The sequence below is a fragment of the Dasypus novemcinctus genome, chromosome 8, assembly GCF_030445035.2.
Source record: "Dasypus novemcinctus isolate mDasNov1 chromosome 8, mDasNov1.1.hap2, whole genome shotgun sequence".
Classification (NCBI taxonomy): domain Eukaryota; kingdom Metazoa; phylum Chordata; class Mammalia; order Cingulata; family Dasypodidae; genus Dasypus; species Dasypus novemcinctus.
In genome coordinates this window covers 94,986,605-95,014,478 of record NC_080680.1, presented here as the reverse complement: position 1 = coordinate 95,014,478, position 27,874 = coordinate 94,986,605, and the positions used below count along the sequence as shown (strand labels likewise).

The 27,874-nt window shown below is 41.9% G+C and overlaps 2 pseudogenes; both read left to right on the top strand.

Moving 5' to 3' along the window:
- Positions 1 to 2,650: 2,650 nt before the first annotated feature.
- On the top strand, positions 2,651 to 3,740 carry LOC131279363 (RNA-binding motif protein, X chromosome-like; annotated as a pseudogene).
- An 8,162-nt stretch (positions 3,741 to 11,902) lies between these two features.
- Positions 11,903 to 26,665, top strand: LOC131279362 (ATPase WRNIP1 pseudogene; annotated as a pseudogene).
- The last annotated feature ends 1,209 nt before the right edge of the window (positions 26,666 to 27,874 follow it).

Sequence of the window (27,874 nt, the reverse complement as noted above, 5' to 3'; positions counted from 1 at the left end):
ACATGGAGGTATAAAAAAACAATTTTGACTCTGAGTTGCAGTTCAATGCTCCCAATTCTTAGTAGGATATACACAAAGTCAGGGCTCTTTTAGCACTAGGAAATTTGATAAAACACCAAGCTGCTGCCTTGGTTTGTTTTCTAGACAGTTACATGCAGAAAAACATGATGCCTTTGTTGGAATCTTAAGTAACTTAAAATTTTGGTCTATTTTCTAAAAAAGCCCAAGAGAAAAAAGAAGTGGCATTTTTTTATTTTGGATTTTCTCTGAGAACTCAAACTAGTACATGATTTGGAAAATAAACAAACAGTTGTAATACTTTCATTAGGACAATGGTAGAGACTAAAACTCAAGCATTAAAATCCAAATGTACTCCCGTCTACCTTTTGGTTTAAAGCTATAGGTTATTCATGTTATCTGTTAAGTGTGCAACTAAAATGTTATGAAATAGTTCTCACTTTTTTAAGAGTACTTATCACTGTTAGCTGAACCAACCATCAGAATTCTTCTACTCTTAAATGCATGTCAATTGTGAAGAAAACGTAGAAAAGAATAGCTCTTTACAATACTAATGTCAAGAATTAAACCTCTTCCAAATTCTAGGCAGAATAAGTGACTTGGTGCTTTCTGCTACTTCAATTGGATTTACTATTTACTATTTTCATGGGAGTATCACAGAATAATCACAATTATGTCAATTTAGACTGAATATGTAGCAGGTTAGCATTTATTCTGTGTATTAGGATGTATGTGGAATGCTTGTATTTCTTAGTGGGAATGGTTTACCGTTGGGCAGGGAAGCAGTCTTGCTCCTGTGGGCACTCGGGCCCAGCCTTGAAGGAATCTGCAGCCTCCTCACTTCCTCTGTCCACATGCCTCTGTCCACATTGCTGACTTTCAATATGTATATTTTTACCACATTATGTAAATTCTCAATCAGCCTGTCTTGTTACATTGTGTATGTCATTGTACCTGACATTCTTATAAACTACTGTGTGATCAATAAGATTCCTATAAGAAATACTGCTTAAAAATATATATACCATGCTGAGAAGGGTGGCTTCTATCCCACATGAATGGGTTGTCTCTTTATAGGATCTTTAAAATAAATACATTTTTTTTGCTTTATTATATTTTTATTATCTTTTTTTAAGATACATAGATCACATAAAATGTTACATTAAAAAATATGAGGGACAGCGGACTTGGCCCCGTGGTTAGGGCATCTGTCTATCACATGGGAGGTCCACGGTTCAAACCCCAGGCCTCCTTGACCCATGTGGAGCTGACCCATGTGCAGTGCTGATGTGCGCGAGGAGTGCCCTGACATGCAGGGGTGTCCCCCACGTAGGGGAACCCCATGCGCAAGGAGTGTGCCCCGTAAGGAGAGCCGCCCAGCGCAACAGAAAGTGCAGCCTGCCCAGGAATGGTGCCACACACACAGAGAGCTGACACAGCAAGATGACTGCAACCAAAAGAAACACAGATTCCCGTGCCACTGACAACAACAGAAGCGGACAAAGACGACGCAGCAAATAAACACAGAGAACAGACAACTGGGGTGGGGGGGGGGAGTAAAATAAATATATAAATAAATCTTTTTTTTTTTTTAAATAATAAGAGGTTCCCATATACCCTACTCCCCACACCCCCCTCTCCTCCCACATCGACAACTTCTTTCATTAGTGTGGTACATTTGTTGCATTTGATGAATATATTTTGGAGCATTGCTACACAACATGGATTACAATTTATGTTGTAGTTTATACTCCCTCCCAGTCCATTCAGTGGGTTATGGCAAGATATATAATGTCCTGCATCTATCCCTGCAATATCATTGAGGACACATCCAAGTCCCCAAAATATCCCAATATCACAACTTTTTTTCCCTCTCCCTGCCTTTAGCAACTCCTGTGGCCACTGTCTCCACATCAATGACATAATAAATTAATGTGAATAAAGACACAATGAAAAACTTCTTAAAAAATTAAATAAAGGTATCAGAAAGATATTGTAACTTTACATAATACATTTAATAATTTAAATAAAATAGGAAAATTCCTTGAAATAAAATGCTTAATAAATTGACACAAAAATAAACAGAAATTCTAAATAGCCCAATATTAATAAAGAACTTAAACAGACTAATAAAGATTCTAGAAACACATATACAATCAGCTGATGTAAAATGAAAGTGACCCTGTAGTACAGTGAAGAGAAAATGGACTTTTCTATAAATGATGATAGTTCAATTAGATATCTAATTGTAAGAATCATGAATCTTACATCATCTTGACCTTTACCTCACACCATATATAAATGTCGATCATAAATAGATTATAGGTATAAATTCAAAAGGTAAAACAATAAAGATTTCAAAAGAAAAATAAAAAGAATATCATCACAAACTTGGAGTAAGCAAATATCTCTTAAATAGAATAAAAAATCATGAAGTAAAAATAAATTGGATTACATAGAAAGTAAGATATTTTCTTCACCAAAAGACCCACAGTTGCCCAGTAGTGCTTCCCACTCCTGTCCACCCACCCAACCAGGCAGCCCTCTCAAGTGCTGAGCCACTAAGACGCACCTGTCTATGCACTCCTAGAAGTTTGAAATCGTCATTACCCCTCCTTCTATGGGAAAAAAAATGGTTGAAGTACATCATCCAGAAAAGCTCTTCATTGTTGGCTCAGTACAGAAACAAATAAGAAAGCCCTTGAAGCAGTATTTGGCAAATATGGAAGAATAGCGGAAGTACTCTTGATGAAAGACCATGAAACCAACAAATTGAGAGGTTTTGCTTTTGTCCTCATTGTAAGCCTGGCAGATACCAAGGATGCAGTCAGTGACAGGAATGGAAAGCCCTTGGATGGAAAAGCTATCAAAATGGAAACCATCATTTGAAAATGGTAGACATGGACCACTTCTATCTGCAAGAAGCAGAGGCCCTTCTAGAAGTTTTAGAGGCAGAAAAGGAGGAAGTGGAGGAACCAGGGAACATCCCTCATAGGGAGGGCACATGGATGATGGTGGCTATTCCATGAATTTTAACATGAGTTTTTCCAGGGGACCACTACCAGTAAAAAGAGGACCACCACCAAAAAGTGGGGGTCCTCCTCCTAAAAGATCTGCCCAATCAGGATCACTTTGCAGCAGCAGTGGAATGGGAAGGAGAGCTCCTTTATCACAAGGAAGAGATAGTTATGGAAGCCCACAAAGAACGGAACCCCTGCCCTCTCGAACAGATGTTTATTTGTCCCCAAGAGTCTACTAAAGACTGCTATTCAAGCAGAAGTTACCCAAGTTCTCATGACACAGAGATTATGAACCACCACCAAGAGATTATACGTACTGTGACTATGGCCATTCCAGTTCATGTGATGACTGTCCATCAAGAGGCTATAATGATAGAGATGGCTATGGTTGTGATCAAGAGTATTCAGATCATCCAAGGGGAGGGTCCTATAGAGATTCATATGAGAGTTATGGTGACTCACATAGTGCCTACATGGGGAAGGCCCCCACCATCTTATGGTGGTAGCAGTTGCTATGGTGACTACAGAAGCTCATGTGACATATATGGTAGAAGTCGAGACAGTTCCTCAAGCAGCCAAAGTGATCTCTACTCAAGTGGTCATGATTGGACTGACAGACCAAAAAGAGGGTTTCCCCTCCTGAGGAAAGGATGTCCCCTCCTCCACATGATTCCTATAGTATTCCAAATCACGGTGTACTAAGATGTGGTGGTCATGAAGGTAGCCAATCTGACAAAGGGGAGGCAGAAGAAGATGCTAAAAACAAACAAAATTATGGATGAAAATCCCTGTTCAAATAAAGAAACAAAAAGGGGAAATTGTCATAACTACCCAAGGACTACTAAGAGAAAAAAATGTGTTACCTTTTTTAAATTTCCTGTTAAATTCCCCTCCATAATTTGTATGTTCTTGTGAGGAAAAAGAAAAAAATTTTTAATTTTATTTGACTTATGACATTGCTTTCAACAAGCAAATGTTAAATGTTACAACTAGTGTTATAATTTTTCAACTAAAAATGTCCCTAAAGGCCACTTCCTATCTGATTTTTCTCAGTAAATGCAGGAAGCATGCCTCTAAGAGGTTCCACAAACATCTAGCCATCTCAAATGGAGATATGAAACTTTCTGCCAATACAAGCAAGATATTAGAGGGTGGTTGGGATAATGCCACTCAGAATTTTGGAATATCTTCAAACCGAAATCTCAATGTGCTCAGCATGAAAAACTGTGATCAGATGCTTATGTAAGGAAAATGCGATTCATCCAGTAAACCCAAAAAGGCAAATGGATAATGCTGGCCATATTTTTGCTTTTTGACATTTCTTTAGGAATCTGCAATGACCACCCGTTTCCCCCTACCCCAATAAGACCATTTAAGTGTATGTTAAATAACTACAGAATACTAAGAAAAGTTTGGCCAAAACAACAACAAAAAATAATAACCCACAGAAAGTGAAAGGGCAATGCAGTGAGTGGGCAAAGTTATTTGCAACATATATATGTATCTATCTGTAATAGATACATATATATGCAAAATATACAAATACATATCTGAGAAAGGACTTGTAACCAAAATAATCTTTAAAAGCTCATACAAATCTATATGCAAAAGAAGGACAATTCATAGAATAATGGGCAAAAGACTTGAAGAGATATGTCACAAAAATGGATATACAAAGGATCAATAAACATAGAGAAAGGTTCTCAACATTATTGGTCATCAGGGAAAGGCATATTAAACCACAATGCATGGGAAGCAGATGTGGTTCAAGTGATAAGGCCTCCACCTACCATATGGGAGGACCTGGGTTCAATCCCTGGGGCCTCCTGTTGAAAAAGAAGAGAAAATGTGCCTGTGCAGTGAGCCAGTGCCTGTGTGGTGAGCCAAGTGCTCACACAGCAAGCTGAGTGCCCGTGCAGTGAGCCAGTACCCACGCAAGTGAGTCATGCAGTAAGGTGATGATGCAACAGAAGAGAGACTAAGAGGAGAGGCAAGGTGAAGGTAGCAGAGAACAGAAACTGAGGTGGCAAAATTGACAGGGAATCTCTCTCCATATCAGAGATCCCCAGGATCAAATCCCAGTGAATCCCAGAGGAGAAAGATGAGAAAAGAAGACAAAAAGAGAAACAGATACAGAGGATCACACAGCAAATGGACACAGACAGAAAAAGCAGAGGGCAGAAGAGGAAAAGAGAAAGAAGAAAAAAACAAACAAACCCCACAATGCAATACCCAATAGAATGACTACATACTAAAAAAAGAAAATACTAATAAATGTTGGAAGGGTATGAAGCAGAAGTTTCTTTCAGACATTGCTGGTGAGAGTGCAACAGCAGAATTATTTCACAGTATCTACTAAAGTTAATATAGGCATTATCCTATGATCCAGAAACTCCACTCCTAATGATATATCCCAAAAAACTCAAAAGACAGGGACAAGTTGGGAAGCAGCTATAGTTCAATCAGTTGAGCTCCCATCTACCATATGGGAGGCCCTGGGTTCACGTCCCAGTGCCTCCTTGTGAAGGCAAGCTGGCCTGTGAGCCACGGAGACCTGACAGCGCATGCACTGTGGAGAGCTGGCGCAGCAAGATGACGCAACAAAGGGAGTCAAGCAGATACAGAAAAAATGCACAGCGAATGGACACAGAAAAGAGACAGCAAAGAAAGGAACAAGCTGCAAGGCTTAAAAAAAAAACTTAAATCTTAAAAAAAAAAAAAAAGACAGGGACAAGAATATTCGTAACAGTACTATTTGTTATAGCCAAAAGCTGAAAACAACTCAAATATATATCAACAGTAAAATCAACAAATAAATTTAGTGGTATTCCCACAATGCAATGCTACATAATAATTAAAATGCATAAACTACCATTAAATGTAAATGTACAGATGAATCTCACAAATGTAATGTTGGGTGAAAGAAGCCTGATACAAAAGAGTACATACTGGAAGATTCTATTCACGTAAAATACAAAAATCGTCAAAACTAATCAAAAGAGTTAAAAGTCAGGTTTGGGGGAAATGCAGAAAGAATATAACTTAAAGGAGACCAAATCAGGGATTCTGGGCAGCTGCTCATTTTATGTTTCATGATCTGAGTGTAGGTTATGTAAGTCTGTTCACATTGAAAAAATTCATCAGATTATTTAGGTTTCTTATACTTTCCTATACACTTAAATAGTTCTCTAATAAAAATGTTTACATGAAAACATAAGAAAACAAATACTGGAAACAAAAAGTTGAAAAACCATATACCATTAAAAATACAGGCCTAGCTATATTATTATCAAATTACTATATATTTCAATTTTAATGTTTTTGAGTGTCTTCGTTTCCAGACTGTTACAACAAATACCACAAGATGGGTTGGCTTAACAATAGGAATTTATTGTTTCAATTTGGAACTATGGAAATGTTTTGGTAATGGATGGTGGTGATGGTAGCACAACATTGTGAACATAATTAACAGTATTAAAATATCTATCAGAATGTGGGAAATGTTGGCAAGCAGTTGTGCCTCAACTGATAGAGCATCCACCTACCATAAGGAGTGTCCAGGGTTTGTAACCCAGGGCTCTTGACCCATGTGGTGAGCTGGCCCATGCACTATGCTGCCATGTGCAAAGAGTGCCATGCCACGCAGGGGTGTCCCCTGTGTAAGGGTGCCCCACACACAAGGAGTGTCCCCCCAAGGAGAGCTGCCCCATGCAAAAAAAGCGCAGCCCACCCAGGAGTGGTGCCACACACACAGACAGCTGAAAGATGATGCAACAAAAAAAGCGACACGGTTTCCCAGTGTCGCATTACAAGAACATAAGCAGACACAGAAGAACACACAGCAAATGGACACAGAGAGCAAACAATGGGGGAGGGGAGGGGAAGGGGAGAGAAATAAAAATAAATTTTTAAAAAATTAAAGGGGAAATGTTATATTGTATATATAGTACTAGAATAAAAATTTAAATTAAAAAAACCATGGAACTGTACAATGCAGTGAACTTTAAATAAAACCTTGGACTATAATTACTGATACAATTATAAAAATGTGCTTTCATCAGTTGTAACAAATGTGTCACACCAATGGGTTTTAACAATAGAGTGGTATATATGGGAATCCTGTATTTTATGTGTGATTATTCTATAAATCCACAACTTCTCTAATAATTTAAAAAGTAAAAAGTAAAATAAAATAAAAAAGAAATAGCTAGCTAGAAAAATATCTTTAAAAAAAATTTTTTTTGAGGTACTGGTGCCAGGGATTGAACCCTGGGCCTAATGTGTGGGAAGCCAAAGCTCAACAACTGAGCCATGGGAAACAGACGTGGCTCAACTGATAAGAGTGTCCACCTACCACATGGAGGGTCCAGGGTTCGATACTCAGGGCTTCCTGACCCATGTGGTAAGCTGGCCCACGTGCAGTGCTGCTGCAAGCAAGGAGTGCCATGCCATGCAGGCCCCCATGTAGGGGTGCCCCACGTGAAAGGAGAGCCGCTCTGCATGAAAAAAGCACAGCCCACCCAGGAGTGGTGCCACACACATGGAAAGCTGATGCAGCAAGATGACGCAACAAAAAGAGACACAGTTTCCTGGTGCCACCTGATAATGCAAGAGGACACAGAAGAACACACAGTGAATGACACAGAGAGCAGACAACAGGGTGGAAGGGGAGAGAAATAAATAAAATAAATCTTAAAAAAAAAAAAAACTGAGCCACATCAGCATCCCTGAGTTGGTTTTTTCATTTGTTTGCTTGTTTTTGTTTGTTTTTAGGAGGCATTGGGGACTGAAGCCAAGGCCTCCCATATGGGATGCAGGCATTCAACCGCTTGAGCCCCATCTGTTCCCACAATAAATTTTTTTTTTTTAACTCTATTCTCTGACTGACAATTGGGAAATAGTTTAAATGATTTTTTGTTAATTTTAGTGCACTTTCTTTACTCTAATGATGAAATGATAGGTGATAGATGATCCTCAAGCTAATGTTACACAGTAGCTGGATGATCGAATCTGGCATTGCTGTAGTAAACTCACTTTTATACTGCTCCTATTCCAATAATGCCAAGATCAGTTACGGATAATACCTGTGCTCTCTATAATAAATTAAGAGGTCTCTATGCTTCTTTCATCTTCACTTTCTAGAGCTACCTTTGTAAATTCAATTCAAACCAGTCAAGTTTAGGAGGAGCTAAGTCAGGTTCTACATTTATCACTAAAAGAAACTAAATGTTTGGTATTTAATAGTTGAATTTGCTTTTCTGGTGTGAAGTTCTCAAAAAGAGGCTGGAACCCACAATCTAGGTTTATAATCTAACAGCCAATCTAACAAGCATCATTATAACTTTTCTTCCTCTGATTATATGTCTTCCACTTGAATTTCAGTTCCTAAATTTAACCACTTTCCTCTTATCCCAAATAGCTCCATTTAGTCCTAAAGGCTTTTAAATGGATGTATAAAAGTAAATTTTCTGTGGATGCTATTGTGCCTAGTTTTATTTTCTTCTTTACATTTTCTGTATTTTCTGTTCTTTTAATAAGCATTTATATATAATAACATAATGCTATTTCCACCTTGGAAAAATGTTTACTTGAAAATATAAAAACACAGAAATATTGGAGACAAAAGGTGAAAACCACATGCCATAAAATATATATATATAATATATTTTAAAAATATATCCCAGAGACAGATAAAGTAGATACAACCCCAGGTATTGGTTCTTCTGAGGGCTACAGAGACCCACAGGTTCTATGGTCATGGCAGATGGAGGTCAGTGCCATGTCAGTTGGCCCTACTTTGGAGTTTGTGTTTCTGTGTGATGGAGCCGGACTCAGATGTGATCTTTGTTCACAAGCCTCTCCTGTTACTTTTACCAGAACTGTAGTTGGTGCTGGGGTTTAATATATACCCAGGGGACCTGAATCTCTGGACTGACCATGTGATAGCCAGGCCCTGAGCCTCAACAGACTTCAGCTCCTACACTCTGGTTTATTGGACTTTCCCCACTCAGTTAACATGGAGGTGAAGAAGGTCAACCACCACACCACGGAGCCAAGAGTGCCTACAACTGAAAGCAGGAGGATTGCATCCAGCATCCATGTGGAACCTAAGCCCCTTTTGTTACAGATGTGGAGTGGACACAACCATTCCAAGGTCCACAGAATGGTGGAATAGAGTATGGATTAGAGTAGACTTACTGATAATCTATTCATGAACTATTGTGATTAGTAATCGAAGAAAATGTGGCATTGGTGTGGAGAAAGTGGCCATGGCAGCTGCTGGGGGTAGGGAATGGGAGGAAGAGATGAGATGTGGAGGCGTTTTTGGGACTTGGAGTTGTCCTGGGTGATGCTGTAGGGACAGTTACCACACATTGTATGTCCTCCCATGGCCCACTGGGTGGAACGTGTTAGAGTGTGAACTATGATGTGAACCATTGACCATGAGGTGCAGCGGTGCTCTGAGATGTATTCACCAAATGCAATGAATGTCTCATGATGATGGAGGAGATTGTAGTTACGTGGGGAGGAGTGGGGTGAGGGGGGTGGGGGGTATATGGGGACCTCATATTTTTTTAATGTAATATTTAAAAAAATAAAAATAAAATAAATAAAAGATAAAACCCTACTTAAAATGACTATATATATATTATATATATATAGCTGCCATTTTGACTCCACCGCTGGCATGAGGGGAAGCAGAGTAGATTGAAAATCACAGAGATTGTAGAGACTAGCTTCTTTCCACCCAGATTGGACTACAGCCCTAGCCTAGGCTTCAGCCTCATCTCTGGCAGGGAGGAAGTTAGTGGGACCTACATCAGCTTTTCCAGGTAACTGCAGGTATATTCAGCTCTCACAGACTGAATAGTCAGAAGCCTGGGCAACTGACGTCATTTTGGATCTGCACGGCTTAGATTGCTGCCCACACCTGCAGCTCCATCCCCTCCCTAGGCAGGGGAGGAAGGGGCCGGAAGCTTCATCAGTCTCTCAGGGCAATTACAGATAGTCTTGACCTGCATGACTTGGATTATAATACACACCTGTGGCTCTGTCCCTACCCTTGGCAAAGGAAAAAGGTGAAAGAAGCATCATAGGTTCCTGGGGCAACACAGGCAGCTTGAGCTTCCACAGCTTATAGCACCAACTACATCCTTGGCTTCTACTACACAACCAGCAAGGGAGAAAGGGCAAGAAAGTCCTAAACTAAAGAGAGAAACTGCACCCAGAATATATACATCTAGTAAGCCAGATGCCAAAACACCAAAACAAAACTATAATCCATACCAAGAAACAGGAAGATATGGCCCAGATAAAGTAATAAGATAAGACTCCAGGGAAGTAGATGTGGCTCAAGTGATAGAGCTTTCACCTACTATATGGGAGGACCCGGGTTCATTCCCTGGGGCCTCCTGGTGAAAAAAAGGAAGAGAAAGCATGCCCGTGTGGTGAGCCAGTGCCCCGCGCAAGTGAGTCATGCAGCAAGATGATGATGCATCAAAAGAGACAAGGGAAGAGTCAAGGTGAAGCACAGCAGAAACCAGAAACCAGGTGCAACTGACAGGGAACCTCTCTCCACATGAGAGGTCTCCAGGATCAATCCTAGTGAATCCTAGAGGACAAAAAATGAGAAGACAACACAGACAGCAAAAACAGCAGGGAGGGAGGAAGGGAAGGGGAGAAAATAAGTAAATAAATCTTTTTAAAAAAAAAGACTCCAGATGACACAACGGAATTGAGACAACTAATCATAGATGTTCAAACAAATCTTCTTAATAAATTCAATGAGATAGCTAAAGAGATTAAGGATATTAAGAAGACATTAAGGGGAAATGGACTTGGCCCAGTGGTTAGGGTGTCCGTCTACCACATGGGAGGTCCGTGGTTCAAACCCTGGGCCTCCTTGACCCGTGAGGAGCTGGCCCATGTGCAGTGCTGATGCGCACAAGGAGTGCCGTGCCACGCAGGGGTGTCCCCGTGTAGGGGAGCCCCATGCACAAGGAGTGCACCCCATAAGGAGAGCCACCCAGCGTGAAAGAAAGTGCAGCCTGCCCAGGAATGGCGCTGCGCACACTCCCCGTGCCACTGACGACAACAGAAGCGGACAAAGAAACAAGACGCAACAAATAGATACAGAGAACAGACAACGGGGGAGGGGGGATTAAATAAATAAATACATCTTATAAAAAAAGAAGATGACATTAAGGAAGTGGATATGGCTCAAGTGATAGACCTTCTGCCTACCATATAGGAGGACCTGGTTCAAACCCTGGGGCTTCCTGGTAAAAAAGAAGAAGAGAAAGCATGCCCATACAGCAAGCCAATGCCCATGCAACTGCCCACATGGTGAGCCAGTGCCCGCATGAGATGCCATACAAGTGGCCGTGTATTGATCCAGTGCCCCGTGCAAGTGAGTCATGCAGCAAGATGATGATGCAACAAAAGGAGACTAGGGGAGAGTCAAGGTGAAGCACAGCAGAAACCAGGAACTGAGATGGCACAATTGACAGGGAATCTCTCTCTCCATCAGAGGTCGTCAGAATTGAATCCCAGTGAATCCTAGGAGGAGAGAAAATTAGAAGAGAAGACAACACAGACAGCAAAAACAGCAGGGCAGGAGAAAAGAAAGGGGGGGGGGGAATAAAATAAATATTTTTTTAAATAAAAAAAGAAGACATTAGAAGACCACAAAGAAGAATTTGAAAGCATACAGAGAAAAATAGCAGCTCTTACAGCAATGAAAGGTACTTTAAATGAAATTAAAAATACACTGGAGGACGGCCTGGAACCAGGGAGGGTGAATCCCGGAAGGAAGATGGAGATGCTGTCACCCCGGGAAGGGAAGGGAACATGGGCAGGCAAAAATGGAGGCCCGAGTCTGGAAGTTTGGCCCCAAGCTGCTCCAGCCGTTGGCCGAGTGGACAGAGACCTTCCCGCGGGACTTCCAGGAGGAGTCGGTCATCAGGTATCTAAAGGACATCGTGGGCCGCATCGTTCCGTGTGATGAGGTGGGTGGGCTGGGGGCCAGGTCACCACCTCTGCACCCCCGCCTCCAGGACCTGAGCCTGTCCCTGGTACCTTTTCGGGGCCCTCAGCTCCCTCCATGTGCCTGAGGTCGGCCCCTCCAAAATCAGACTGTTTCTGACCCCTGGAGGAAGAGGCACTTGCTCAAGACCCCACAACTGAGGAGTTGCCCAGCCAGGGTGGAAACCAGTCGCCTGGGTCAAGGTCTGCTCGCTGGACCTCTCTCCTGTCCATGTTCATGGGTGACATCAGGTAGCAGATGAGGGGTGACCCAGGCCTGGGTCAGGCCCATTGCAAGCATTAGGCAAGCCTGGCAGGGCCCCGTCCTGGAGCCCATTCTACTTCCCCTTCGAGTAGCAATGAAAGACTGCACCTTCTCTTTCCTCCTGCCCCCTCTGCCGTTTCCTGGAAACTTTATCTACTCACCCCTCCGCAGCTGGGCACAAAGCCCTGGGGAGATGCTAAGGCCATCATTCTCCATGATTAGGGTCCTGAGGGGTTCCCTTGTTGCTCACTTTGACAGAGCTGCTATGGCCAATACCACCCAACAGGTTGGCGTCAACCCCAGGAATTTATTAGCTTGTGGTTTCAGAAGCTGGAAGGCTTGCTTCCTCCTGGAGTCAACAGCATTCTGGCTGCTAGCTCTAGGGCTTCTCAGCCTGCCTGTCGTGTGGCAGCATCCTCTCCTTTCTTTCCTGGGTCCTATTGACCTCTGACCTCTGTCTCTCTCTGCATCTGAACATTTTCTGCTTATAAAGAACTCCAGTAATGTGGATTGAGGCCCAACCTCATTCATTCGGGCCACACCTTGAATTAAAGGCACATCTTCAAGAGCTTCTTTTTACAGTGGGTTGTTTTAGTTTGCTAGAGGCTGCCAATGCAAAACACCAGAAAAGCACGGCTTCTACAAAGGGAGGTATTAGGTTAAAAGCTTACAGGTCTAAGGCTGTGAAAATACCCAAATCCAAGGCATCATCAGAGATGCTCTCTCACTTTGAAGTCTGCTGCTGCATGCTCCTGCCATGTGACAAAGCAAAATAGTGGTGGTCTCTCCTCCAGGCTCACTTTCTCCCCAAGCTCAGCTGTGGGCCATCAGGCATATGGCTGGTCTCTCCCTTCTCTGGAGCCCATCTCTTCAGCTGTGTGCTGCTCCACTGATTTCAGCCTCCAGCCTCTCTCAACCTCTCGTCTTTCTGCGGCGGCAGGTGATCCTGGAGTCCTCTCTCACATGACAGGATAAAATGGCTGCTCTTTCTCTCCGAGTGTCTTTTCACGTTTCTCCCGTTTAGAAAGGTCTTCACCAAGAGGGCCGAGACGCTCCCTGGATCCTGCCTCACTGAAGCACTCCAAGCAGAGGCCCTCAGCTGAATTCAATTCAGTCAAAGGATCCCATGCCTACAGGAATGGACCAATTTAAGAACATAATTTTCTGGGGTCCACAAAAGATTCAAACCAGCACACGGGTTCACACCCACAGGAATCCGACCAAGATTGGGATAAGGAACATGTTTTAATTTTCTGGGGTCCGTAACTCAATCTCCATACTCTGGAAGCCTTCCCAGCACCAAGACACTTATTCTGGGCCAAGGGACCCCATGGGTGTGTCATGGCCAGCCCTGCCATTTGGGGGCTCCTAGCAAATCGGGGCTTGTTGGACAGACTCGGCAGGTACGGGCTCAGGAAGGCCAATGCTGAGGCCAGGGGAGGCTCAGGGAGCCCAGGAAAGGCCCAGAGGACCACGGCTGGGGCGGGGCCCTGGACGAAGGAGGAAGAGGAGGAGGACAGCCACGCCTGGTCACCCCAGGGGCCGGCCAGGGAAGGAGGCAGATGTGTTGGGTCTGCTTGCCTTCCCTGCTCCCTCACCCCAGCTCTCCACTGCACTGATCACACTGCCCCTCTGAGGCCCCCTCCATGGGCGGCAGTGACAGGACCTGGCCCTAAGGACAAGCTGGTGGGGGGGGCAGGACCCCGGGAGTGCCACGTGCTCCTCCCCAGGCAGACTGAGCTCAGGAGGGAGCTTCCCAGAACTCCAGGGAACCGGGAGCGATGCTTGCCCGGCCAGAGGCAGGGGGTGCTCAAACCGTGAAATGCCCAGTTCGGGAGGCCTTGGCGGCACCTAGAGAGCCATGGCTGCCCCCAGAGACTCTCTCAGGCATTTCTGCACTCACTTCTGCTCTAGGTAGGCAGCAGACTGCTCAACTGAGAGAGGACAGTCAGCTCCAGACCTTCCACCTGGCAGGCACTGGGTGAGCTAAGACGGGCCAAAGGACAGAACTCTGGCCTGAGGCAGGAGGTGTGAGAACCCCGTGACATCCTGGGGATGCACACAGTAGGTGCTCCATAAACATGGAGTACCGTGGCATTCTCAGGAGTTTAGAGATGGACTGAGGAGATCCCCAGGTCGCTTTCTGTAATTGTGCAGAAATTAGTGAGAAAATGAGAGGATGCTGAAGACAAAAGGAGGGCAAATACTATCCCCACAGTCAGAGGGGGAGCAGATGATCAGTGGGTAACTTGAGGTTAACCAACTGGAAAGCATCTAAATAAATGGACAAACAGGAAATAGTTTGGGAGTGAATTTTGATTCAATAGAGACATGTCCTGCTAAATTATGTGCATTAAAAAAACTAAAAACATGGAAAGTGGATTTGGCTCAATGGATAGAGTGCCTGCCTACCACATGGGAGGTCCACGGTTCAAACCCTGGGCCTCCTTGACCCGTGTGGAGCTGGTCCACGCGCAGTGCTGATGTGCACAAGGAGTGCCATGCCACGCAGGGGTGTCCCTGCGTAGGGGAGCCCCACATGCAAGGAGTGCGCCCCATAAGGAGAGCCACCCAGCACAAAAGAAAGTGCAGCCTGCTCAGGAATGGCACCGCACACATGGAGAGCTGACACAGCAAGATGACGTAACAAAAAGAGACAGATTCCCAGTGCTGCTGACAAGAATACAAGCAGACACAGAAGAACACATAGTGAATGGACAGAGAGCAGACAACCTGGGGGGGGGGGGGGGAGAGGGCAGGGGGAAGGGGAGAGAAATAAATAAAAAATCTTTAAAAGACAAAAAAAAAAAATACACTAGAGGGGGAGTGGATGTGGCTCAAGAAGTTAGGTGCCTGCCTCCCACAGGGGAGGTCCCAAGTTCAGTTTCTGGTGCCTCCTAAAGATGAGCAAGAGAGCAAACTAATGTAACAGACTGGCACAGCAGGTTGACGCAATGAGCTGACACAACAAGAGACACAACAAGTGACTCAAGCAATTGGGCACCTCCCTCCCACATGGGAGGTCCACGGTTCAGTTCCTAGTGCCTACTGAAAGAAGATAAGCAGACATAGAGAGAAAACAAATGAACAGACACAGAGAGCAGGCAGCAAGTGCAAACAACAGGAGATGTAAATAAATCTTTTTTAAAAAATACACTGGAATCATATAACAGCAGATTTGAGGAGGCAGAAGAAAGATTGGTGAGCTTGAAGACATGGACACCAAAAGTGAACATACAAAAGAACAGATGAAGAAAAACATGGAAAAAAGTGAACAAATTCTTACGGAACTAAATGACAGCAAGAGACATGCAAACATACATGTCATGTGTGTCCCAGAAGGAAAAGAGAAAGGAAAAGGGCAGAAGGAATATTTGAAGAAATAATGGTAGAAAATTTCCCAGTCCTATTGAAGGACACATAGATATCTGTGTCCAAGAAGAACAATGTACTCCCATCTGAATAAATCCAAATAGACCAACTCCAAGACACATACTAATCAGAATATCAAATGCCAAAAACAAAGAGAGAATTCTGAGAGCAGCAAGAGAAAAGCAATGCACAACATATAAGGAATACCCAATACAATTAAGGTTGATTTCTCATCAGAAATCATGAAGGCAAGAAGGCAGTGGTATGATATATTTAAGATACTGCAAGAGAAAAACTTCCAGTCAAAAATCTTATATCCAGCAAGATTGTCTTTGAAAAATTAGGATGGGTTTAGAAAATTCACAGATAAACAGAAACTGAGAGAGTTTATAACAATGAAATCAGCTTTACAGGAAAGGGTGTACTATAGTCTGAAAAGAAAAGGCAGGAAAAAGAGGCTTGGAAGAGAGTCTAGAAGTAAAGATTATATGAATGAAAGTAACTAAAAGGGTCAAAAAAGTGGTGAAAATAAAATATGACAGATAAAACCCAAAGGTCAGAAATAAGAACTGCCTTACAGTAATACCATTGAATGTTAATGTATTCCACAGACTTGTGGAATGGATAAGAAAATGTGAGCCATCTATAAGGTGTCTGCAAGATGCACCTTAGACCCAACGATACCAATAGATTGAAAGTGAAAGACTGGAAAAAGATATTCCATTCATACAGCAACCAAAAATATAAGCTGGAGAAGCTATACTTAGATGAAATAGACTTTAAAAGGCACTAGTAATTCACAATCTGAGGAGGAAGTCAGGGGAAAAATTCCATTTACAATAGCAACTAAAAGAATCAAATATTTAGGAATAAACTTAACCAAGGATGTAAAGCACTGGTATTCAGACAACCACCATGCATAGTTAAAATAAATCAATACCTAAATAATTGAAAGAACTTTCCATGCTCATGGGGTGGAAGACTAAACGCCATTAAGATATCAGTTCTACCCAAATGGATATAGAGACTCAAAGCAATTCCAATAAAATTTCCACCAGCATTTTTTAAACAAATGGAAAACACAATTATCAAATTTATTTGGAAGGGTAAAGGATCCCAAATACCCAGAAACATCTTAAAAAGGAAAAGCAAAGTTGGAGGACTCTCACTTCCAGACTTTTAAATCATATTACATAGCTACAGTGGTTAAAAAAAAACACACAGCATGGTACTGGCATAAAGAAAGACACAAAGGGAAGCGGACTTGGCCCAATGGATAGGGCATCTGCCTACCACATGGGAGGTCCGCAGTTCAAATCCCAGACCTGCCACTGATAAGGTGAGAGGCGGTCACAGAAGAACACACAGCAAATGGACACAGAGAGCAGACAACTGGGGGGGAGGGGAGAGAAATAAATTTTTTTAATTAAAAATAAATAAATAAATAGGCACATAGGCCAATAGAACTGAACCGATGGTTCAGGAACAGACTCTCATATCTATGGTCAAGCAATTTTTGACAAGTCAGTCAGACATACCCAGATGGATAAGAAGAGTCTATTCAACAAATGGTGCTGGAAGAACTGGACATCCATAGCCAAAACAAAGAAGACCCCTATCTCAGACCTTATATAAAACTAACTCAAAATTAATCAAAGACCTAAATATAAAAGCAAGAACCATAAAGTTTCTAGAAGAAAATGTAGGAAAACATCTTCAAGACCTGGTGGATTCTTAAAGGAGATAAAAGGAGGGCTGAAAAGGACTGATGCTTAATGTATGTAGAAGTTTTAGTTAAATTTACTGTAAAAGTATGGATATATATAGAGTTGATGGTGACACATTACAGTGAGTAACAACTGGTTTATAAATGGGAATGTGGCTCAAAGGGGTAGTATGGGGATGTAAATGTCAATTGAAAGCAGGCTAGAGAATAATATAGGGACCGAATAACACAGTAAATCCAGAGATGGATGAGAATTGTGGCTGATTGTGCAGATGTAAGAGTGTTCTTTGTGAGCTAGAGCATATGTATATCCCCATTGCAGGATGGTGGGAATGTGGAGAAACATGGGGAAAATACAATTGGTGTGACCTGTGGACTGTGGTTAACAGCAATACTGTAATATTCTTACATCAATGCCAAAGATGTACTGTGTTGATAATTGGGGGGGGGGGTGTGTATGGAAAGTGTGCCAAATGTATTATGCTATGGACCATGGTTGGTAGTAATAGTCCGATGATATTATCTCATAACCTGTAGCAAACATTCCACCAAGGTGTGGTGTGTTGGTGAAGGGGTGTTGTATAGGAATTCTACACATGTGCATGACTGTTTTGTAAGTTCACAACTTCTGTAATAAAATATACTTTAAAAGATAATAATAGGGTGGTTTGGAGGAAAAATACACCAAAGGCAATATACTTTGTTAGTAGTAATATTTTGAGAATGCTCTTTCATCATTTGTTAAAAATGTTTTACAATGCAGGGTATTGGTAGTGGGGTGAGGTATGAGAGCCCTGTATAATGTTATGCATATTTATTTAATAAGTTCACAACTTTTACTATATATTTATTGTTTATGTAAGTTTATTTATGAGTGATATACTTCAATAAATTTTAAGTGAAAAAATATATATATATAGGCCTAGCTATATTATTATCAAATGACAATTCATTTCAATTCTAATTTTTTTTAGTGTCTACCACAAAATGGGTTAGCTTAAAAAGCAGGAACTTATGGAGTCACAGTTTTAGAGGCAGAAAGGCTTGCTTCCTCCTGGGTGGTAGCATTCTGGCTGGCTGGCAATCCTTGCATTTCTTGGCTTTCCCACATGGGCACATGTGATGTGCTCTCCTTTCCGATTCTGGTTCCCTGCTGACTTCTGGCTTCCTGCTGACTTCCGGCTTCCTGCTGACTTTGACGTCCATCTTCAGGCTCCTCCCATGGCTTCCTCTTTATAAGGACTCCAGGAATAGGATTCAGAACCATTCTGATTTAGTGGGTCATGCCTTACCTAAAAATAACATCTCCAAAAGGTCCTATTTACAATGGATTCACACCCACATTAATGGGATTAATGTGGGTACATTTTTTTTTTCAGGGTACATAACTAAATCTACCATCTTCCACTTAGTGAAAGATTTTTAAAACTTCTCTGGGTAATTAATAGAACAAGTAGACAAACCTCAGTAAAGATACAGAAAGTATGAAAATCACAATTAACAATGTTAACCAAATACAGGTATATAGAACCCTCCATTCAACACTCGCAAAGAATACATTATTTTCAAGCACACAAGGAACATTTACAAAACAGGATAAGTCAACAAATATCAAAGGTTTGAAATTAGACCAAAATGCAATTAAACTAAAAATTAATAATAAAAATACAAATTTAAAATCCCCATGTAAGTAGGAATTAAGAAACACACCTGGGAATAATCTAGGATTAAAAGAGAATGTAATAATGAATATTAAAATTATTTTTATGTCAATTGACAACAAATATGTTGCATTTCAGAACATGTGGGATGCAACTAAAACATTATCTAGAAGAAATTTACAGCCATACATGAAAAAGGAAAAAAAAGGGAAAAACAGCTGCCAAGTAATGAAATGAGCATCCATCTAAAGAAGTTAGAAAAAGAACAGCAAAATCAATGCAGGAGCATAACAGAAAAAAAGTCATAAACAAAGTGAAAAATAATGAAATAGAAAAAGACATACAATAAAGAATCTCAAAAAAGCTAAAATACTATTCTCTGCAAAGATTAACAAAATTTACACCTCTCTGGTGAAACTCCTGAAGAGTATAAATTGGTGCAGCCGGAAGGCCAAAGAATGCACTGGGCAGAGAATCAGACATAAGCTTTATTGGGACTTACAAACAGGAGAAATTCTTTGATAGTGGCTGGTCAAAGAAATGAATGAAGACAGTGCTCCATAAAGAGATGAGAAAATGAGGGGTGATATATAAGAGGTTTCAGAACAAGGACATTTCATAGGGTATGAGAAGAGAGTTCCTGCTAGAGTCAGATGACACACATACATGGGGTGGTGATGTATTCACTACTCTCCTAGGAAGGACATTTACAAAGGATGGTTACTGCTTTGGGAAGATTATAGTTTAAGATAACATCTATACATTCTCTCCCCTCTGGGGAGGGTTGTTAACCTTTAAGTTATATCTAGGTCATGCAGGTGGCTACATGCTGAGGACTTGGGGGAGATCCTGGGTCCCCACAATCCACCCCCACATAGTGGCCTAGGTTGACCATAGGAGAAGCATTGCATCCACATTTCACAGCAACAGTATAAAAGACAACAGAATAATAGGAGTAATATATACACAACACAGAACATTAATGAAGGCACAGACCCCACCTCATGACAAAGTAAGAATATCTACAGTCATCCTATTTTGTAAAGCAACCTTTTGTAGTTGGGTAATTTCATCCTTTAATAAGAAAGTTGCTCCTTTGGAGTCATTAAGGACTTGAGCAGTGTGATTTGCTTTTCAGTGACAATAGTAGCACCACCTGGCACAAAAATGGCCAATGGGTAGAACCAACGGGGGTGCACTTTACATCTAGGCTTGATAATAAAATTACAGAACTCAGGGTGTAACCACCCCATATCACGGATTCCCTCGTCATTCAATGCAGACAGGAGTGATATAATCTATGATGACAGACTTAGCCATTAACCATCCTAAACTATTATATACAGCATATCCTGATAAAGGCCTGGGCTTATGCACCTGTTCCCTTACCGGGGAAAAAATATAATTACGAGTTTAATTGAGAGACAGCAGCTGAATCTCAGTTTTAAATGAGAAGGTCTTTTTGTCAATGGGTCATATTCTACCATGCAAGCAACCAGTTAGGAATAGTTGAACAATATAATGAAGTTAAGCACTAATTTAGCATTTTAGACAGACATACATTTAACATTTATATTCTAGACTAGTCTTCAAGAGTACACTTAGACAATTCACTCAAAACTCAAAGATCTTTTTAACACCTTGATAAAAATTCTGATCAAAATAACATGTGAATAGGGAAGTGGATCTGGCTCAACTGATAGAGCATCCGCCTACCACATGGGAAGTCCAGGGTTCAAACCCAGGGCCTCCTGACCCGTGTGGTGAGCTGGCCCACACATAGTGCTGATGCGCACAAGGACTGCCATGCCACACACAGGTGTCCCCCGTATAGGGGAGCCCCACGTGCAAAGAGTTCACCCTGTAAAGGAAGCTGCCCTGCATGAAAGAAGTACAGCCTCCCCAGGAATGGCCACACACACGGAGAGCTGAAGAGCAAGATGACACAACAAAAAGAGACAAAGATTCCAGGTGCCGCTGATAAGAATGCAAGCGACACAGAACACAAAGTTAATGGACACAGAGAGCAGACAACATGGGGGGAGGGGGAAGGGGAGAGAAATAAAAATAAATCTTTAAAAAAATAAAATAAAAATGTGAATAAAACTTAAAACATTGTCAAAATAATATCCCATTAAACTCTTTCGGTTTATACAGTTTTGCAATATAATTGATCATCAACTCAGTGCAGTCAATCAGTTTAGGACTCTTTCCTCTCTGCCTGTTAGGACTTAACTCTGCAAAACTTTTAATTTTCCTTCTAAGCGGAGCATAGAGACCTTTGTTGCTTCTCTGTCTCAGTAGTCACCTGCAATCTCCTACTGCTACTATCTGGCAATCTCCCTTTTCCTTATTTAAGTGCAGCTGCTCTGCTATCTCCTGTAGCACAGCCAGCATACCTGCCGGAATTTTCTGGACCCAATATTCTCTAGGTGGTCTCCACTCGTTCCAGAGAGCAGCCACCCCTCCCCACATAGACATTTTTCCTTACACTAAGAAGTTTGGGAAGGCACCAAAAATCGACATGTTGCATGTAGCTCACGGTCAGGCAACTTTAAGAGGTTCCTTTGGTAAGACTTAAAGTGATTATGAGGTTGTCTAGGACAAAACAAGAACAAACAAAAAAAAGCATGACATCAGAATCCAGGTTGTTCCGTGTGTGCTAAATTGTCCATGAGAAGATCAAGCCCTACTTACTGAGGAGCAGAAAATCAATATAAAGTGTTGAAGGCACTAGCAAGTTTTTAAAATGATGTCTCTTTGAATGATTTTTAAAAATTCAAAATGCTTTTAAAAAAATCAAAGTAATTCACCACATTAACAGAAGAGAGAAAAAATTATGATGATCTCAACAGATGGAAAAAAAAGCATTTGAAATAATTCAACGTTCAGTCACAATAAGTTCTTTAACCAAAGGAAGATAAGAAATTTTCTCAATCTTGTATAAAAAGGTGTTTGTTTTTAAAAAACAACAACATATATTCCACTCAAGTGAAATAGTTAAATCTTTGCTGTCAAAATCAGGACCAACACAACTGCGCTCAGCACTACTATTCAGTATCGTAGTGAAGGTGCCAACAAGTAGACAAAAGGAAGAAAAATAAATTATATATACACACATATATAAAGAAACAAAACTGTCTTTAATTCACAAATGGCATGATTGTATAATCAAAACCTCAAAAGCATATAAAGATAAAATATTAAAATTAATAAGAAAATTTAGCAAGATTCAAAAGTAATACAAAAGCAATCTTTAAGAGTATGTATCAGAAACAAAGAGAAATACAAATATCAGGTTTCAAATACTTAAAAATATTAAGTATACAAAAATGAATCTGGTAAAATATGTACAAGATCTCAACATAAAAAGAATAAATAGATGTATAACAGTCAGGAGTTGGAAGACTATTATTGAGAGCCTCCTCTCTGAACTGATTATTTGAATCAGTGTAACCACATAAAAATTCAAGTTTGTGTGTGCAAACAAATGACATATAAATATTGAAATCAACATGCAGATTTTAAAATTTGAAAAAGAAGTACTAAAAAAAAGTAACCAAGATGGGTTTGAGGGAGTACAAAGCAGGAGGACTTTCTCTGCCAGATATATTTACTTCCAATCTATAGTTAGCAAAGACAATGAAGAATTGGCATATGGAATAGAAGAGAAAGCTCACACATGACAGTATGTGGCAGAGGTAGCCCTGCACAGTAATGGGGAAAGAATGGAATTGTCAATAAAGGACATTTAATTGGACATGAACTAACAACAACAACGAAAAATACACTGGACCCCTTACTTCACAACAACTATCACAAAAATCTATGCCTGGTGAAATAGAAGCCTAAATATGAAAGGCAAAATAAGAAAGTTTTCAGAAGAGAATTCCAGAAAATATCTCCCTGACTTCCAAATTAGTTATATTGAATTTTAAATGTGGGTCTGGGTGAAGGTTGCGTACAACACAGTGGGAAACAGAGTTCATAATGCATGAGAAAGAGTGTTTACTACTCACAGGTCCCAGAGAGAGGGGGATTCCATGAGTGGGTCAATGAGAAGAGGGATTGACTTGGTTTGCTCAAACAGCCAGCAGGGAGCACATAGGCAGAACAAAAGGGAGGTTGGACAGATGCCTTTATTGTGTTCCAGGGGTTGTGGTTAGTAGACTTTCCATGGAAGTCAAGGATTGGTTAGTTTAAGTTCAATTCTCAGGAAAAAGGAAATGGATTCCTGGTCCCAGGACAGTGGCGATAGATGGTGAGTTATCATTTGGGGAAAACTGTGGTTTTAGGTGAGGTGTATGAGCGGTGGCTTCTAATGTAACACCTCTCATGCAATTTATAACATACTAAATACCTTTATTTTTAGCACCTCTCTATTTACAAGGTGAAAAAGCAGATTACTGGTGATTTTCCAGGGGTCCTCTGGACTATCACAAAGACAGTTTGAAATAAAAAAAGATATTTAATACTTGAGAGGCAAAATGTTAAAAGTTGTCAGGAGGGTGAACACATCACTGTGAAATAATATTTGGCTCTCTTCTTGAATTAACGTGACAATAAAAGATTTAAAAGTAAATATAGAAAGGGGCGGGGAGTCATCACCTGAGGCTGGAGATGTAAAGCACGCGATAACCCTCCGCGGGCCTGCGCGTGTCCAGCCGCGTGGCGGAAGGTCGCGCGGTGCGGGGACTGCGCAGCGGCTAGTCGTGAGGCCTCTGCGCGAGGAGGCGCTGCTGCGGCCGCCCTGGAGGTGAGCCGGCCCAAGGCAGGCCTCTTGCCCGTCGCAGCTGCACCAGGTGCAGTGCCCCGTGTGCCAGCAGGTGATGCCCGCCGCGCACATCGACTCGCACCTGGACCGCGGCGTGCAGTCAACCCCGAAGAGCACGCGGAGCCCAGGACCCGGCCACACGGCGCAGGGGACCGAGCCTAGGCGCCCTCGTCCCCCGCGCCCCAAGCGGAAGTGGTTGTCGGAGCTCCGGCTCTGAAGAAGCTCGCCGCTCCGACGGCGGCCAGGGCAGCGAGGGCGACACCGAGAGCCACGACGCGCCACCCCGCTCCCGCCTCCTCCCGGACTTCCGTGTGGCGCGGTCCAGCAGCCCAGGGAGGCAGAGGTGGAGCAAGAGGCTGACCCCTGCGGCCACCCCGGCGGGGAAAGCGTGCAGCTGAGAGGTGGAGGAGGTGCAGGAGGAGGCGGAGGCGGGGGCAGATGGCGTCGCGGCTGAGACCCGGATGGAGACCTGGCTGTGGATCCGCTTGGCGAGAACCACCAGAAGCCTGGGGTGCTGATGACGCAGCTTTGCGGGCGGCGGCCGGGGTCGGCGGTGCGGGGGCGCCCTCATCCCCGGGCATCGGCTGCCGAAGAAGTCAGGCAGATGCTGGAGGGCAAGCTTCTGACCTTTAAAAAGCATCCTGACGCGCTGCAGGACTACTTGGGGCAAAGCAGAATGGTGGAACTGGAGACCCTGCTCAGGTCCCTCCTGGAGACAACGAAATCCCCTCCCGGATCCCGTGGGGGCCGCCGGGCTGTTGCAACACCACTCTAGCTCCCATCATAGCCAGCGATAGCAAGAAACGTAGCATTAGGCGTGTGTCATTGTCTGCAACAAATGCCAAGAAAACTGATGTGCGAGGTGTCGTAAAACAAGCTCAAAGTGAAAAGAGCTTTTTCAAAAGGAAAACTGTCGTTTTTATTGCGGAGATTCATCGTTCAATAAATCTCAGCAGGATATTTTCCTTCCTAACTTGGAATGTGGGACGATTACTCTGATTGGGGCAACCACTGAAAACCCTTCCTTCGCTGCTTCCAGGGCTGCACTTCTGATCCGCTGTCAGGTTCTGTTCTGGAGAAGGTTCCAATAGCAGCAATGGTGACTGTTTCAATGGGAGCGATCAACTCACTGGGAATCCATGTCCTAGATTCTAGCTATCCCACTGACACTATGAGCCACAGCAGGAACAGCAGTTCTGGCTCTCGGTGTTGATAGAAAACAAAGCTGTGGTTACTCGCGCTTCTCAGCGAAGGCGATTCCAGAGCCCGCTTGAACAAACTGCAGCTGGCGGCTCTGACCAGGCTAAGCTCTAGGAAGATGTTTTGTAAGAAAGGTGGGCAAACGTACACTCCCAGTAGAGTTCTGATCACTGAAAATGATGTGACAGGACTCCAGCGAGCCCACGTTTTATATGGCCGAGCAAGAGCGCAAGTACAATTACTGCACTTCGTAAATCCATGTGTGGCTCAGACGTGCACGCCTGCTGGAAGAAGATTCACTGTACCTGGCCAGGAGGCTTCCATTTGCATTGACACAAGCACTCGCTCCCTATCAAGGCTGTCATTGTATAGGCAAGCCGGAATGTGTGTAATCTATTTTTGCCCCAGCTTCAAAGTTTGTTGAGGTGTACAGAGCCTGCATCAATATCAAATCGTGCTTGAAAACCCACTTCTCCCCGCTGTCTCCCTGCACTTAAGGAAAGCGCCTACCAAGACTGATGAAGGAGCTGGCCTATGGCAGAGGTTACAAGTACAACCCAATGTTCAGCACCTGTGGACCAGGAATACCTGCCTGAAGAGTTGAGAGGCACAGATTCCTTTAAGCAAAGGCCCTGCTGACTCATTTAGGCTGTGACAGCAGAAGAATGTTTTTTTGTTTATTTCGTTTTGTTTGTTTTGTTTTGTTTAGGGGGCGGGCAGGACGAAAGAGTAACTGGATTGTGACGTCAACTGGGAGAAGTTAAAACAGACCAACATTTTGTGCCAGAATTTTAAGAGGTCTTAGATGAGGGCAAAGCTATTTCAACTAAATGGGTAGCATTGAAAATTGTGTTCATTTGCACCTGTTCAGTGGTTATGCTTATGAAAATATCTGGCAGTTTTGTGCACTGAATAAATGTTCTAAGGAGTTATCTATTTTGCCATAGCATTTAAGTCAAAATGTCATTTCAGAATTAAGTAATGTGGCATTTATTTTCTTTAAAAGATGTATATTCTGGGTAGTTTCACCTAGTGAAGAAAGTAATCGTGATTTAATATTGTGTAGTGTTTTTGCATATTTGTTATATGCAAAGATTTTATGAGCCAATTAAACTATTTCAAAGTAAAAATATATTTATTTAGGAGATAAGACAACACAAAAAACTTTTTCTTTTGAAGTGAGACTTGTTTCTTTTAAGCAATTAAGGACATGATAAAGTTAACATAAAGCACAAAAAGTTATTTTGGTGAAACAGACTCCGCCTTTTACTTTGATTATTCAGAAAAAAGCCTTTACAACCTGTTATTAAGAATAGACCAATAATATGAGAAAACTTTGTCATTTTAATAGAAAGAAAACTAAATTATAGTTTTGCACCAGTATACTATTTGATACAAGGCTCTTAAAAATTTTACCGATGGCATCATGAAATCTTAACTTAAACAAGAAATAAAATTTCTTTTCTAAAAACCGTCTACAACTTTCTATTTCCATGGAGGAGTTGTTCTACATTTCCTCTTTTTCATTCTGTAACAACTAATCATTTCATTTTAGGACAAAACTACTCTCTTTTTCCTGAATAAAAACATATTCTGTCTACTTTATATACTTAAGTTACCAAAATGACTTTGGATACTGTCTTCAAATTCATTTCTTAGAAAACACAATTACTGTCAAAATAAAACTTGTCAGAATAATGACTCGATTTGGTTAAATGCAAACCATTTTATTTTCATTTAACTATCTAGAAGATATAATATTAGCTTATTTGATCTGTTAAACTGTATATGTTAAGGAAGAACATCTCCAAGAATGCATGCCTTTTTTGTACTTAACGTTGATAACTCAGAAGACATCGTTGTTTTCTTTTAAATTAACAATATTAAGCTAGTACACAAATAAAGGCTTTATAGCTTAATATTTTCAGACATAAGTCAGAAAAACACATATTCAGAAACACAGAAAGGTAAAATACAGAGATATAAAATTCACTCTTGTATATCACAGAGCTAACTTTCCTGCCCCACTTTATTTTTTAATCAAGTTTTTTTGTGTGTGTTTTTTGTTAAAAGGCTATTTTGTAATTAGTATATCTTTTTTTTTTTAAGATTTATTTATTTAATTAATTCCCCCCCCCCCCCCCCCCCCGTTGTCTATTCACTTTGTCTATTTGCTGTGTCTTGTTTCTTTGTCCACTTCTGTTGTCCTCAGCTGCACGGAAGTGTGGGCGGCGCCATTCTTGGGCAGGCTGCACTTTCTTTCCCACTGGGCGGCTCTCCTTACGGGTGCACTCCTTGCGTGTGGGGCTCCCCTACACGGGGGACACCCCTGCGTGGCACAGCACTCCTTGCGCGCATCAGCACTGCACATGGGCCAGCTCCACATGGGTCAAGGAGGCCGGGGCTTTGAACCACGGACCTTCCATGTGGTAGACGGACGCCCTAACCACTGGGCCAAGTCCGTTTCCCAGTATATCTTTTTGAAGCTTTTGAATACCATTCAAAGAATGCACTCCACTTTCTTGATGGAGTGTGGAAAACTTTTTTTTTTTACTAAAACACATAAGGAACTTATTTTAAATGGATCTTTTATGTGCCCAGTACTTGCAGTTTTGTTTTGTTTTGTTTTATTTTGTTTTTCATTAAAAAATAGACCTCATTTCCAATGTCACTGTTGCTTACAATATAGATAGCTATTGTCCTTTATATTTCTTCTCCTGGAGGTACCTCTATTTTTGTATTGCTTGTCATTGAAACTGACAATCTGGGACTCTCATAATTTTATTTCACCTCTTGGATTTGCTGTAATTAATT